The sequence below is a fragment of the Corvus kubaryi genome, unplaced genomic scaffold (genome assembly GCF_017639235.1).
Source record: "Corvus kubaryi isolate FWS band 111438036 unplaced genomic scaffold, C.kubaryi_AGA036_p1.0 66, whole genome shotgun sequence".
In the NCBI taxonomy this organism is placed as follows: Eukaryota; Metazoa; Chordata; class Aves; order Passeriformes; family Corvidae; genus Corvus; species Corvus kubaryi.
Genome location: NW_024582054.1, coordinates 25,275,253 through 25,289,491, shown reverse-complemented (window position 1 = coordinate 25,289,491; position 14,239 = coordinate 25,275,253). Strand labels below are relative to the sequence as shown.

At 39.3% G+C, this 14,239-nt stretch overlaps 1 long non-coding RNA gene across 1 annotated transcript in view; it reads left to right on the top strand.

The window, feature by feature from the left end:
* LOC121673596 overlaps positions 1 to 13,276 on the top strand; it is a 31,857-nt gene extending 18,581 nt beyond the window's left edge. Inside the window, exons 2-3 of the long non-coding RNA XR_006019256.1 lie at positions 5,321 to 8,513; positions 12,534 to 13,276. This is a non-coding gene — a long non-coding RNA (uncharacterized LOC121673596). The remainder of the gene's footprint in view (positions 1 to 5,320; positions 8,514 to 12,533) is intronic.
* The last annotated feature ends 963 nt before the right edge of the window (positions 13,277 to 14,239 follow it).

The window sequence follows — 14,239 nt, the reverse complement described above, 5'->3', positions numbered from 1 at the left end:
GTCTCCTTGTTACACCTTACAAAATTAAATTTTTAGATGCTGATAAAACAGTGGACACAACAGGGCTTTGGGAACTGGAAACAGAACAAAGAATCTGTTACATATTACATGATTGCTGGCTTGCATTTTGCTGACTATAGGTAAAAGCCTCCAGTGACAAGGAAGAGATAAATAGCTCTCCCTTTAACTGCAACTTCGGAAAGCAGTGTAAAGCAGGTCTGATATGAAAGACACAACAATGCTTTCAATTATCTTTCCATAAATGCAGAAAACTAATGATTTTTTTTCTGATATGAGTACTGTATTTTACTACTTTTTCATCTGCTTGTGTGTTTCTTATGTGTTTGTGTCTTATTTCTATAGCCATGTCTTACTTTGAATTTATAAATTCCTTAGTTCAAAGGCTGTCTTTTTACATTGCATTTCTAAAATACCCTGTGATGGGCTCTTAGCAATTCTGACAATACCAAGATGATGTAACATTTGTGTTGCATTACAGATCTTGCAACTGCCATCAGGACTGTAATCTGACTGCACAGGGAACTAAATAAGTAGATAGAGAGGTACTTTTTACTCGGAAAAATGTGAAAGAACACAATAATGAAAGCAGGACAACAAACTAGGACACAACCACAACAAAATAACATGACCACGACAATCCAGGGAAGAGTTCGCTATTCCCATGGCTCTGAGGGATGGGACTTTCTTATTGCTTCAACATTTGTTTGTGTCTTTGCAGAAAGTAAGACTGTGTACAAAACCTGTGCAATGTTATATTATTACAGTGGTTTTGAGGCTGATAAGTCAAGCCCTCAACAGATGGGAAATGATGCAAGAATTAAGATCCACATGCAAACTTAATTTGGCTTTTTGTGATTATGCTTTCTAATTCCGTCTGCAATCTCATCATTACATACTGTGTTTTTTCATGGCACATCTGCCTGATTGAGTGCTCACTTTTTAAATAGATTTTCAGTATTTTGTTTACTCATGTGGCTCCTGTGCCTTACCTCTTTCATTTTTCAAAATCGGTTCTAAAGGGTTGTTGAACTTTCTCTGAGACTTCTCATTCTGTTTGTATTTGCACCCAACAACTACAAAAATAGAAATGAACATATTTTCAGAGCATCTCTGTAACATGAAGCAGTACTAGAACATCCATTTTATATCTGGAGGACTGAGAAACAAAAGAAGTAAAAAAAGCCCAGTTCCTGCTTGCTCTGAGTTGCCAATGCAAGACTTTTTCAGTGCATTTAGCACATTAGACAGCTTCTGACCTGTGGGCCTGTGGACTGGGCACCTTTCACAGCACAGCCATGGCTTGTTTTCACAACATACTGTTCCATTAAACTGAGCCCTGATTCCTGTTGCAGTTAAAGTGCACAGCATTTATGTAAACCTTCCACCATACAAAGCCATGCAAGTGGGTTGAAAAAAGATTGCAGAGAAAAAAGCAAGAAGTGCATTGCCAATGTTTGTGAGCTTCATGATGCTTTAGAAGTAGCTTGCAGGTAATATTCTGGTTTTTTCCATTTTTTGATGGCTTGTTTGTTTTTAATTCAGAAACAGGAGTGGAATATCCCATAATGTGATATCAGCCTGGTGTTTTCATGGTTTTCCTGCATGTTGGCAACAACTACAGGTACTTCAGAGAACTCTGCAGCTTGAAGCTGGTGAGGTAACTCCCAGTCAAGGCAGATAGTCATTCTTGATGAAGCAATGAGAGCCTTTGCTGAGGAGTTTTACACATATTTGCTGAGAGCATGTGAATGCTGAGACATGAATTTTTAATTCCATTCCAGGTATAGTTCTTGCTGTTTCTCCTTAAGATCAATCCTTTCTGTCCCATGTTTCCAGCATTTCTTTATTAGAGTATTTTATGGCTCAGTCTCTGTTATGCTTTCCTGGATTTCTCACATCAGTGAGAATGTTCCTGTAGAAACATTCCCATTCTCCTTTCCTAGACTTTATGCTGTTCCTCTCCTTCAGTCCTCCAGCTCCACCACTGCTCTCTGGGCAGCTGAGCCTCCTCATTTATTTTTTCTCTCACTCCCCATGGCTGTCTCCTGTACCTTCCTCTTCTCACCTAAGTGGTTCTTCATCTGCAAATCTGCACCCTGAACTATTTCACAACAGGGTCCCTTCCCACAATCTGCTTGCCTGTCCAGTCCTAGTTCTTCTCCAGTATCTGGGACTGTCCTAAAATCCAGAACCCTTCTTGTTTATTCTCATTTGTTCACACTCTGAAAACATCTACTCACTGGCTTTGAGTCATCTTTTTTCTCTACAGGAAAGATGGGAAGGGACTCAATATCAAGGTGTGTGGTGATAAGGGTAATGTCTTAAACTGAAAGAGGGTAGACTCAGATTAAATATAAGGAGGTATTCTTTACTGTGAGGGTAATAAGGCACTGGCAAATATTGCCCAGAGAAGTTGTGGATGCCCCATCCCTAGAAGTATTTAAGGTCCATTGGAAGGGGTTTTGAGCCACTTGGTCTAGTGGAAGGTGTCCCTACCCATGGCAGGGCTATTGGAGCTGGATGATCTTTAGGGTCTCTCCCAACCTTTTACCATTTTATGATTCAGTGATTCTGCTCATCATCTTAAACTTGTCTTCTCATCTACTGGTCTTGGTTTTCCTCTTGATCAAGCTCCCATTTCAAGAGTCTGCTTACCTTTTTCAGGCTCTCAGTCTCATCCTCTTCTTGGGGAACACTGCACTTCAGTTTCTGGCCTGCAACATGCACAGCATAAAAAATACCTTTTGAGGTCTTATCTTGCAAACATTAAGAATTTTCTGTTGATATGTGCAAATGACATTTTTTTCAGGGGTTATATCTTATTTGGAAAAGAACAGATATTCATAAGTAAAAAGGAAGGGTGCTCTGAAGAAAACTGCAGCATGTCCTGATAAACTTCATATCCCTGCTCTGTACCATAGGGATAGGGCAACATGTGGGAAATTTGTTTAAATTTTTTAATAATTACAATAATTTTGGCCCATGCCCATGTCAACCTTATCCCAAATCTTGGAAACATTTTATGAATTTTGGCTGACAGTAATTATGTAAACTTCAAGAAAATAATTTCTTCATCCAGATGTCTGGCACACACAATTCCAGCTGGAATAGCTGTAAACTTGATTAAGTTCTCATCTGCCTGAAAGCAAAGCCCTATGAGAGAATGTATCTTGCAGTGTGAAAGATGGGTGATTCAGAAACTGTCCTATCAGGACCTATGGAGAGTGGCAGGGTGGGTGTGAGCCCATAGGACCACAGGATCAGAAGATGAAGTTTTGGCAAAGGGTTATTACAGAACACAGAAAAGAATGGGAATGAGAACTGTGAGGAAGGAGAACAAGAGCAAGACTGGAGCAGTGAGGAAAGCACTGGACAGACATAGTTGGAAGAAAGCAGTGTTCAACAGACACACCACAATCCTCACGTAACTCCCTCATCCACTTGTCCCACTGAATCACCATGTTGCCCAGGTATTCCATCATGACACTTGGCTCAGCCATCCCCACTTTATTGCCATTGTTTTAGTAGTGTGTTCCTCGCTATTATCTAGTAATATATAGGAGAAGAGGAGATCATTACTGGTTCCTGGGAGTTGCTTTTGCTCCTGAGTCCTTGTCTACCCACTGAGCTCATGGACCTGTGCATATCCAGGCACACAGGCCCAGTGCTTCTCCAAGAGGTACTGTGCCCAAGAGCAGATTGGGAAGGGAACTTGGCTCAGTCTCACAGAAGCACAAAGACACGTTCCCGCTCGTGCTGTGATTTCTCTCACACACTGTGCAACAATGGAAGCAAGCAGGAGTGGGATGACCCATTTGTTTGGTTGCCATGACAATGTGTTACCCAGTATGGAATACTGCTCTGAGCAGCCTTGCTGTTTGGCTGCTGTGGGATGATGATACTCTAAATAAAATAACATAAGAGAGTCAGCCATTGTCATTTCACTGCACTGCATTGACCTCTGCAAGATGAGAGGTGCAGCTCATCTGAAGTGACAGAGGTCTGCTGCTCAGAATATAGCATTTGTTTGAAAAGGAGGTTATGGTTTTTTTCTGAAGAGGGATTGGATGAACTAGATGGGGATTTATTTATTTCTTTGAAATTCCAAGAGGGGTCATTTAATTTCTAATGCTGCAAATAAAATACCTGAGGAAATCAACAGTGGCTTATAGATGTAGGGACAGAACTGTATTCACATTGCAGCAGAAAGAATACTTTCCCTGGGGTGAAAAATGCTGAGATCTATAAGTGGGTAGGCATCAGAAACATGTATAGATATGCCTGAGGTCTGATTTAGAATGGCGGATAAACTCTTCTGTATTTGACACATGAAATAGGCAGCTCTTGCTCTCCCTACCATGACCAACTACCTCAGCTGGTGTAGAAAGGAAAAATACTTCACCAGCAGCTTATTATCTCCCAGAGATAACTTTCTTTAAAGAAATACTGGTTTCTCAAATACAGATCACACCAGATATATGCCTTTAAGGGTTTTACTGAGTCTTTGAGGCATTTTCCATATGCCTTACCTTATGTTGCAGCTTGCTACAAGACAAAGATGACTTTTATCTTTAATTTTGTACTTTCTTATAGAAGTGCTTATGATATTATTATTATCATTATTATTACTATTATTATTATTAAGGATGAGAATAATACTTTGTATTGCTGTAGAACTTAGGTATTCAAAACAAGAGTCTTGTACCAGCCTCTGTACCTACTTGCCCATTTTTATTTAAACTTCTATACTAATTCTTTTCAAAATGTATGTAAGTGAGCAAATATATAATGTATCCATCTAGATCAGATGTAATTTATTTCTATCCTTCAGAAGATTTGGGAATATACATCAGTTCCTGTCACAGGGAGGGATGTGCTTTGCAAATCTCTATTCCCTTGACAAGAACAGCTCTTAGCAACAGGCAATTTCCCTGTGTAACACTCCTGGATCTTCCCTCCCTCTGTTTATTTGCTGTTAACAAGTTTGGCTCTCCTTGGAATTTCAGTTCAAATTGGCTCAAAACAATGTCAAAGCAAAGTGTACACATGCATGTTAGAGATGAAACAATGAAGACTTGAGTTTGTGATTCTCTTTAGTCTACATGAGTATTTCTACTCACCAGTTTGACCTGCTTTTCAGTAATGAAGACCTTCTCCCCCTTTTAATGGAATTTTCTCCAAAGGAATTTTCTAATTTGTATATCACTGTAAATGGGAAACATTTATGGGGTTTACCAAACATAGATGTTGCAAAAAAGAAAATGAATAACTTTCTCTAATATGATAACTGGTTTTCTAGACAGCAGAAAGGGGAATGAAACCATCTATCTGGATGTAAACCAAGCAGTGTGTCGTGGCTTGGAAATACTGATCAGCTCTTCCGTGACACTGGAAGGATGGCCCTTTTCCTCAGAATGGAGTGAGAGTCCCTTCCCCCTGCCCCTGGCAGTGATGTGAGGTGATATCAAATAACAACAGGGTCCTGGCCTCACCCCTCATGGCAACTGCAAAAAATTAACCCTGTTCCTGTCTGAAACCGGAACAGGGGCACATGGGAATTTAGTTAAGTGCAAAAGTTGGAAATTAAAGTGCAGGAACTGTAACCATGGTAAGAAGTTGGTTAGAGGCATGATGGCAATAGGAAAAGTAGAAAGGGAAAGTATCTGGCTGGACAGAGGGAGATTACTGGAGTTTTTTTTGAGTATTTTTCCAGATTAACCTTGTTTACTGTTTTCAGTAATGAATTTGGCATGAAAATTAGAAATGTGATGAGGAAACCCCTCATGTTGCAGTTGGACAAGATCAGATCTCCATAAAAGAAATAACACAGGAGGAAGCAAGTAGATTAATAGGAGGTGAAATGAGATAGAGGTAAATTAAATGGCATGTAAGTTTGTTCATTTGAGTACTTGGATTTTAAAAGTCAGGAGCTCATCCATGGGAAATGACTGAGGAGAAGGACCAGACCACACTGTAATCGTGGCTCTGTTACTGATTGCTGTTGTCAGTGACATACAGTTGCTGAGAAAGCAATCCATGAATGGGCACTGCAAAATCTTCTTAATTTGAAGTGTCCCCACAACCCAACCACTCATTTGCATATGATGACCCAGAAAGGTGATTAATGTGTGGTTCAGAGGGAAGAAAATGGCGAGACCTGGGGAATAACCAGTGTGATCAGAAGAGACTGCTGAGCTCAACCCAGTCTGAGAACAGCTGCTTTCTATACACATATCACTGAGGATGGAATAGAGGACCTGTACAGAGGACAAGACTAGCACCAAATCAGATTGGTTGGAACTGGCTGTTAATTAAATTTGGCTGGAAATTTGAAGAATTCTTACCAAAGAGTATTGAATAGCCTTTTAAAAGGAATATCAAGGGCAAATAAAACACATGCCACGAATGGGGTAAACCCACTGTTTTAAAATTGTTACTGTTTGGCCTCTATCCCTACCATACGATTTATCTTACAGATATAACACTTTCTCCTGTTAGCCTTGTCAAGTGAAGGATGATTAAATTTTTAATGCATATCCTTCAATTCAAAGAAATATTATGTCTGTTTCTATTTTAGGACTTGCTTCTTTCTTGTTATCAAGTTATCAAGTCCCTATACTAGCAGTTTCCAAGTACATGGAAGCAGAAAATCGCTCTCTCACTTTCCTTTTTAAGGCTGTTGTAGAAAACAATTAATTAATTTGTTTATGTCTGCATATATAGGATGAGTGAGGATGGCTTGTTTATGTATAAATAAATGACTGAAGGGAAACTAAATAATTTTAAATGAATGCTACATTTGGAATTTTTTTTGAAACTTGTGGTTAATTTTGTTTCCAAGAATTGCTTCTAAAATATCATCTCATTTGAGCTCACACATTCACAAGCCTCCATATCTTAACAGTTTCCTGGGACAGCCATCGTGAGAGGTCGCTGCCGAACAGAGATGATCAATGGGATTTCCAGTTTTTTCTTGCCAAGGGTTTGCCCCTTTGCCCCTTGGAATCCAGATTAGAGCTACTGTCTCTGAGGAGAATGCAGTCTGGAACTTGTCCCCTGTTAGTAATGGAATTCATCCTTCAGTATTTGCTTCCTTCATGCAGTAGGCTATCACTCATAGATGTGAAGTATTTTTGGTGTATTCTTTTAAAGCAGTGAGATCTGAAAATTTTACATGTTGCATCAAGAACAATCAAGAACAAACTGGACAGTGGACTCTGATTTCCTGTGCAGTTTCTTCAGATGAAAGTCCAGGCTTACACACAGACAGCTCAGTAACAGATGTCGTCTCTTGAGATTCAGGCTGGTGGGTGTAAGAATCAATGACAAAAAATGTACAATATCTGAAAAAGAACAGGTACACAAGAGGATCACATAAGTATTTACTTGGAAATTTGAAAACAAAATCAAATTATTAATTAAACATAAATTGCTTTGTCAGAGTAATTCTGGAAGCATTCTTTATTTACTGGGAACTGCTGAAAATAAACACATTCCTGAAGCACCTTAGAAACATGTTTTTTCCTTCTGATCTGTGCAGATGGTAGACTCCTGATGACTGCTGCTTGGGAGAATTGGGAAATCAAATAAGACTCTTTAATAGAATATAGAAGAATAACAGCATTATGAAGATATCTTACATTAGTCAGTTCTCTGAGAAGGCTTTGCCTGGGCTTCATCCTGGAGTGATGTCTCAAAGACTGAAATGTTTCAAAACCCAAATAAACAAGATTGTAATGGAACATGGACTAAACCAGTTGCTTTAAAACAGAGGAACCTGGAAATGACTGGGTGGGAAAGAATGTAGATATTTACACCCTTTGAATGTCTACAAACAAAGAAGAAACAGCAAGGACACTGAAGAAACAACTAGAAAAAGTAATCAAAACTACTTATAAGTATTTATTAATACTCATGAGAAACAAAGGATCTGCTGGAAAATTTGTAGGGTCTGCTCATGGACAGGGTATCAAAACATGCTCAGAGAACACAGAGCAATTTCAGAGGTGGTAGAAACTTTTTCTGCATCACTGTTCATGGCAGAAGAAATGAGGGATATTCCTATTGAAAAATCATTCTTTATGGGGGACACGTCAATTGAAGTGATTCTGAAGGGATACTGGAACTGACTGAAAAAATGAACAGTCACACATCCTCAGGACCAGAATGTATTCACTCATGGGATCCAAAGGAAGTCAAGGATGAAATAGCTGAATTACTAATCATGGTGTATGCCCTTTTACTTAAATTGCATCTGTACCTGACGACTCAGGGGTGACATTAAGTCTGTTTTTAAAGAAGAGAAATTAAGAGAAAATTAGTAGAAACTATAATAAAGGGTGGAATGAATGGTTATGTGATACATCTGATTTAACTGGCAAGAGTCAACCTTGGTTCTTTTAATGAAGAAGTCAGTATGGATTTTCTTTGTACAGAGAAGCTCTTCATTGCAAATCTTTTACAGTTCTTTCCAGAATTCAATATAAATATGGGTAAGGATGATGTGATTGATAAATCCTTAGGTTTTCAGAATTCTTTTGATAGTTTTTCAGTTTTACAGCAACTTTGCACCTGTGATGTAGGAGACACAGCAGGGAGCAAAACGAACCATTGGCTTACCATGGTTGTGCTTATATTCTGATGTAGACAAGATGACTCCTGCCCAGTCTATCCTTGCAAGTACATGGTTGCTTCTATAGCTGGTTTCCAACAAAACAGAGTATTTCTGAATTGCAACAAACACAAAGCAATCCCTTCTGGTCCTGGGGTATTTATTACTACCATCTGAGAGCCCCAGATTTCCACTCTCTGTTCCTCTAAAGAGTTTCTCAGTCTATGCATGTGCTGAAGGCTCACTGCTCTTAGAAGAAACTCTCCTCTTGTGCCACAGACACTCCACTTCCAGTAGTAAACCTATCCTCTGAAAAGCAGAAATCTTCTGCATTCTAAAGGGACCAACCTCACTCGGTTAGTCCCTTCATGGAACATGACTTAAAACAAGATTAAACAGCCAAAGAGAGGTTGTCCATCACAGCTATGGGCAAATGTGAACATTTCTGCTGGCAAGCAAGCTGATCAGCAGGAAAGCTTTGGAAACACCTGCTGCCAACTCACAAGTGGAAGTGTCCTTAGTGGGCTCAGAGTCATGCAGGCTGTTCAGATATCAACTCAACTTCATCCTGGTATGTTGTATTTGAGAAAACAGGCAAAGAGACAGTGTAAATTGTTCAGGGAGACAAGAGGGACATTATGCTACACTGGTCAATGACAGATGAATGTCTTGTAGTAACCACGATCAAATAAAAAGCTGTTATTCTTTCTAACTTACATTCAAGGCCTGGCAGCTTGAGAATTTGACAGCTACAGCAGGGTGCCCTCTGTGGAGCAGATATTGTGGTGGCAAGGGATCTATCCCTTTATGTCCTCGACAGAAATCTACCAGATTTTATGTCCCATTTATGCCTTTCTGACAACTGAAAAGTAGTTGACTTCTGATGACAGGAGCTGGATTGATGTGTATTACAGTCATTTCTCAGCAGTATAATTTTTTTCATCTTTACTTCAGATGTTCACAGCTATTCTCTTGCCATCTGAGTATCACTAGAACACTAAGACACAGTAATTTTCATCATTCACCCCTTCAATTCACACCAGTTTTTTCTCTTGCTTCTCTTGTGTGGACAATACAAGTGCCTTTCATTATTTTACAAATGTTATTTTACAGTTTTAGTCTTATCTATAAATTGTTGATGATATAATTTAGATATTTCCCAGTGTTTTAATCCAAAAAATGATAGAAGTCCCAATCCATTACTGAGTTTAAAATAAAAATAGCTGAATCAGCCTGGAGATTCATAGTATCTGTTAGTATAAGCAGCAGAGTAGGCATTACCATGTGGTGACACATACTCTCCTCATCTTGCAGCAGTGTGTGCCGCAGAGATTTCATGAGGGGTATAGTTGTGTAGTACAAAATTTGGGGAAAGAGATCATCAACCAGGATGCAGTTGTACAGATCTCCCCAGGTGCCAGAGGGCCATGTTTTTCCTGTTTCCTCAGCTGGCTGCTGTGTGAAGGTCAGAGATGTGGGTTAAGATAGACAAGAGATAAAAATGGCTAAAAAACATGGGTGGTGTAAGTCGGTGGAGTAAAAAATAACTATATTTTCATCATTGTGCTGGAAATATTTTGGCCAGAGATAAATATCAAGCTATTCATTTAGGATTGGATTTTGGTGTTGTTGGGTTTTTAGTATACTATGTATGTAAAAATATCCCTCTTCTTTCTGTTCCTCTTTTTAAAGACACAAAGAGACCATAGGTCTTACGATAGTGTAAATGATCTCCTTCAAATTTTGTAGTTCTTAATTAGCTAATTTATACAGAATGAGGATTGGGCTCATGTTCTTTGGAATTCGGTGATGGATAGCTCCGCAGGAAAACATCAAGTATAAACAAGAAAACCTTAACCTTCAACACGGAAAAATAAATAATCTGAAAAACCTACAGGAAAAACTTAAGGAAATGGAGTTTGGTAAATGCAAAAGTGTGATTTATTAAAATTCTTGGAGAAAGTTCAGGAAAAATAAACACACGTTATTGCAGCATAGGAACGCATAAAAGATATTATTATTATCCTTCTGTCCTAATGAAAGATGCCATAAGAAATCAGAGTGAAATGTGTTCCAGTAAACATAATTAAAAGGAAAAATGTGTAGGATTTATAAATAGAAATATGCAAAGGATATGTTGGCTCACTCTAGTGGGAAGTGGTATTTCAGGAGAAAAGTTCCTATTTATCTTAAAAAAGGTTTGCAGAAACACTGAACAGCCTCCCAGCCTTACTTGCCCAGAACACGAGGGAGGCAGCTCACGCTAATGCAGAACCCAAGTGCGTTTTGGCTGCACACTGCACAGCAGGGCTGGCGTCTGTAATGTTGGGGTTTGCCTTCTCTGTTGATAAGGACAACTCGTGTCATCATCTGAGGTTTTCAACTCATTTACCAGCTCTACTTCTATTTCAGAGAAGGCAAGGGCATAGATGTGTCTGGAATTTCTAGTGGAAGGCAAGGAATTTTGTAAATGAATTTCTGGATAAGTCCCATCTACAAACAGTTCCTACCCAATGGAAAAGACATTTCTTCACCTGTTGTTATGATAGGTTTCCTTGAAAGAACTCAGAATTATTAATTATGACCTAAACTTACAACCTGGATTGATATTCTTCAAGAGCCATGTAGAGCTCTTGCAGAACAAATGATATAAAATTCAACCTTACTCCAAAAATGAAAACAACTCTTACTAAAAGATATGTCTTGGTGTTCACGTCAGTGGGCTTATAATTTCATATACTGGGCACATTTCTTTGCTAATTACCAAGACGTTATTCTGGTACAAACAACATTTTCAATTCAAATAGAAATTTGAGTTTTAAGTAGAAAATTAACCTTGGTTTATTACTGGAAGAATTCATGTGCCAAAGCTTAGGTATTTTCATTGTCTGCCTTTAAAAGGAAAGGAATCCTTTTATATTTCCATGCACAAAATGTGGTCACATAAAGGCAAAAGGTGAATAAAGAGCATTTTTCTTAATTTATACATCCTTGTTTTCTTGGCTATCTGCTGTGAAATATCATTTGCTTTTAGTAGGAAGCCTCAGGTATCAAACTGATTGGTACAGTTTCTTTATGAGAACTTGCTGCAAGTTGGGGAACACCTTCTATTTCACAGTGGGTCTGTCTTTTAATTTGAGTAGCTGATGCACTGTGGCTGGAGGAAGGAATAGCGAACTTTTGATTTCAGTCAGCTTTCCCGAGGTACACACAGATGAGCACACAGATAAAGCGGACAAAGAAAGGGAAAAGCTGTAATTGCAATGCTCTGCAGGCTGGAAGGCAGCAAGCTCTGCCTTAGCTCTTCTGAAGCAGGATGCAAGCAAAGGACAATGCCACACTAGATGTCTGCTGTTCCTGCTGGTGAGAAGAGCGAGGGACAAGCTTGGCTACACCATCTCTGCTGTGAAAACCTGGTTAGGCACCATGTTTTCGCCTTGGGACCTGTATGGTAGCCTATTACTGTCCCTGCCCGGCTCCAGGGGGGTCTGTGTGCACCCACAGAAGCACGGGTGGGTTCAGTGCTACAGTCGGTAGCAAAGAGTCGAGAAGGGCATTTGTGTGCGTTCTGGCAGGAGCATTTATTGCTGCTACACTGTCAAAGGTGGCAGAGGCAAATACCAACATGATCCCGAAACTCACACTTTTATCTGGGGGAGGGGCAAAGGCAGGACCAGAGAACAGGGACCAATGGGGAACTCTGGGGGAGTGATGAGAGGTAGAGGCTGACAGCCAACCGGGGAATCCAAACTGGGACAGATTAACGTAACAGGACACGCATTCTGGGAGAAGCCTCTTTCTCTTACCCTGACCGCTAAGTCTCTGGCACCAGAGACTGTTTTACCAAGAGCTCTCTGTCCCTTGTACCACACGCTAATCAGCCACATACATACCTTTTCAGCCCTGACCCAGCGTATTTACTCGCCATCATCACCCACGGACTCAGCATCGTCACCCAGGGGTGGATCTTCAGAGGCTCAGGAGAGCGACTGGACCTTTGCTGTGAGGGCTGTGCAGCCAGACAGGAGAAAGAAGGAAGATCAGTGCTGCTTTGGGGATACCTCCCTGAAGATACTGGGTGGATGGGGGTGGATTTTCTTTATATGAGCATGTGGTTTTTTAAGAGGAAGAGGGCTCTCCTCTCATGACAGCAGCTCCTGGAAGGGCACTGACACCACAATTTTGCACCGCATGCATTTCTAAATGCTAAATGCACTGCATGCTTTTCTCATTTACTGTCATCAGTTGCTTTGTTCCTTTCTTTCTCATGCGGGAATAAAGACTGCCTGAGAGTTGTCTTACCAAAATGACTGTGGAAGTAATTTATCTGGGTTGAAACAGGACCAACCAGCAAACCTCACATCCAGGGGAGTGGTGGAGGAAGGGTGAGATTCAAAGAGTAGTGCTGGGTTTTTTTTGCTTCCTATGATTCTCTTGCACCTATGGAGAATTTCAAATGACTGATTTAGGGCAACTGGAGGCTTATTGCCAAGTACTTGATCTGGTAATGCATCCCTATATTCTGTGCTGACTTGTGGGGGACTGAAACAAGATTATCCTCAGTGAAATAAATTCTCCTACTGAGGATGTAAAAGAACTCAATTGTCTTCTGCAAAGCAACTCCAGAAATGAAAAATAGAAACATAAATAGCTAATGGCTTATTCTTTTTCTTAAGGAAAAAAAAAAAAAAAGGAAGGGAAAAGGAGGGACCTCCTGCAACACTAAAGGCTTGGATGATGCAGAAAGTCAATTCTTGGTTCTGTCTTTTAATAAATACACAATGCTGTTGAGGATATTGTCTCTCTTTCCTGAGGAAATCCAGCATGCTCTTAACAATTCCTGTACTTTGCCAGGCAGACATCAAAATTACATGGCTAAAAATGTAATATCCTTCTTTCTATACATGCAGATGGTACAAAAATATAACCCTTTGAGATCAGATAATTTAAAGATGGCTGAAATTTTCAAATGAAGTATTTTTGGTGGAAAAGATGTGTTTCTAATAAGCAGAAATGTCTGCTCTCAGAAATTTCTTATTTTCATTATAAACCTGAAAAGGGACCACAACGAGAGGAAATTCTTGCCAAGTTTTGAAATTTTTTTTTGCTTGCATGTTTGTAAATGTATACAGAAGATCTAAATGGTCTGCAATAACTCTTCTGCCTTCAGCTAACACAAACTCATTTTTTACTAAAGATTTTTTTTATAAAGTGATAAGACAATTTGTCTTTCTATAGAAATAAATGATTTTGATTCAATATTCCAAAAAATAATTTGTGTCATCCAAGTACGAGAGGATATCATCATCTCACATCTGCAACAAATAACAGTTTATGAGAAGAGAAAATTATAACCCCTTACTATAAATGTTCATTTTTAGCCTTCATAGGCACATGATCCATGTGGAATTCCCATGTGTTTTAAAATGCAACATGCTTGGCCTACTGCTAGGATAATACATTTAGTTACATTTCCTGTTATGGTTTATTCAAGGTTTTATTCAACCCTATTTCCTAAAACACTTCTACAAATTGTAGATTAAAAAAGCTGAACCTTTAAGGTAATATAAAGCAATATTATAGGTTTTCATTAAATCTCACTGAAAA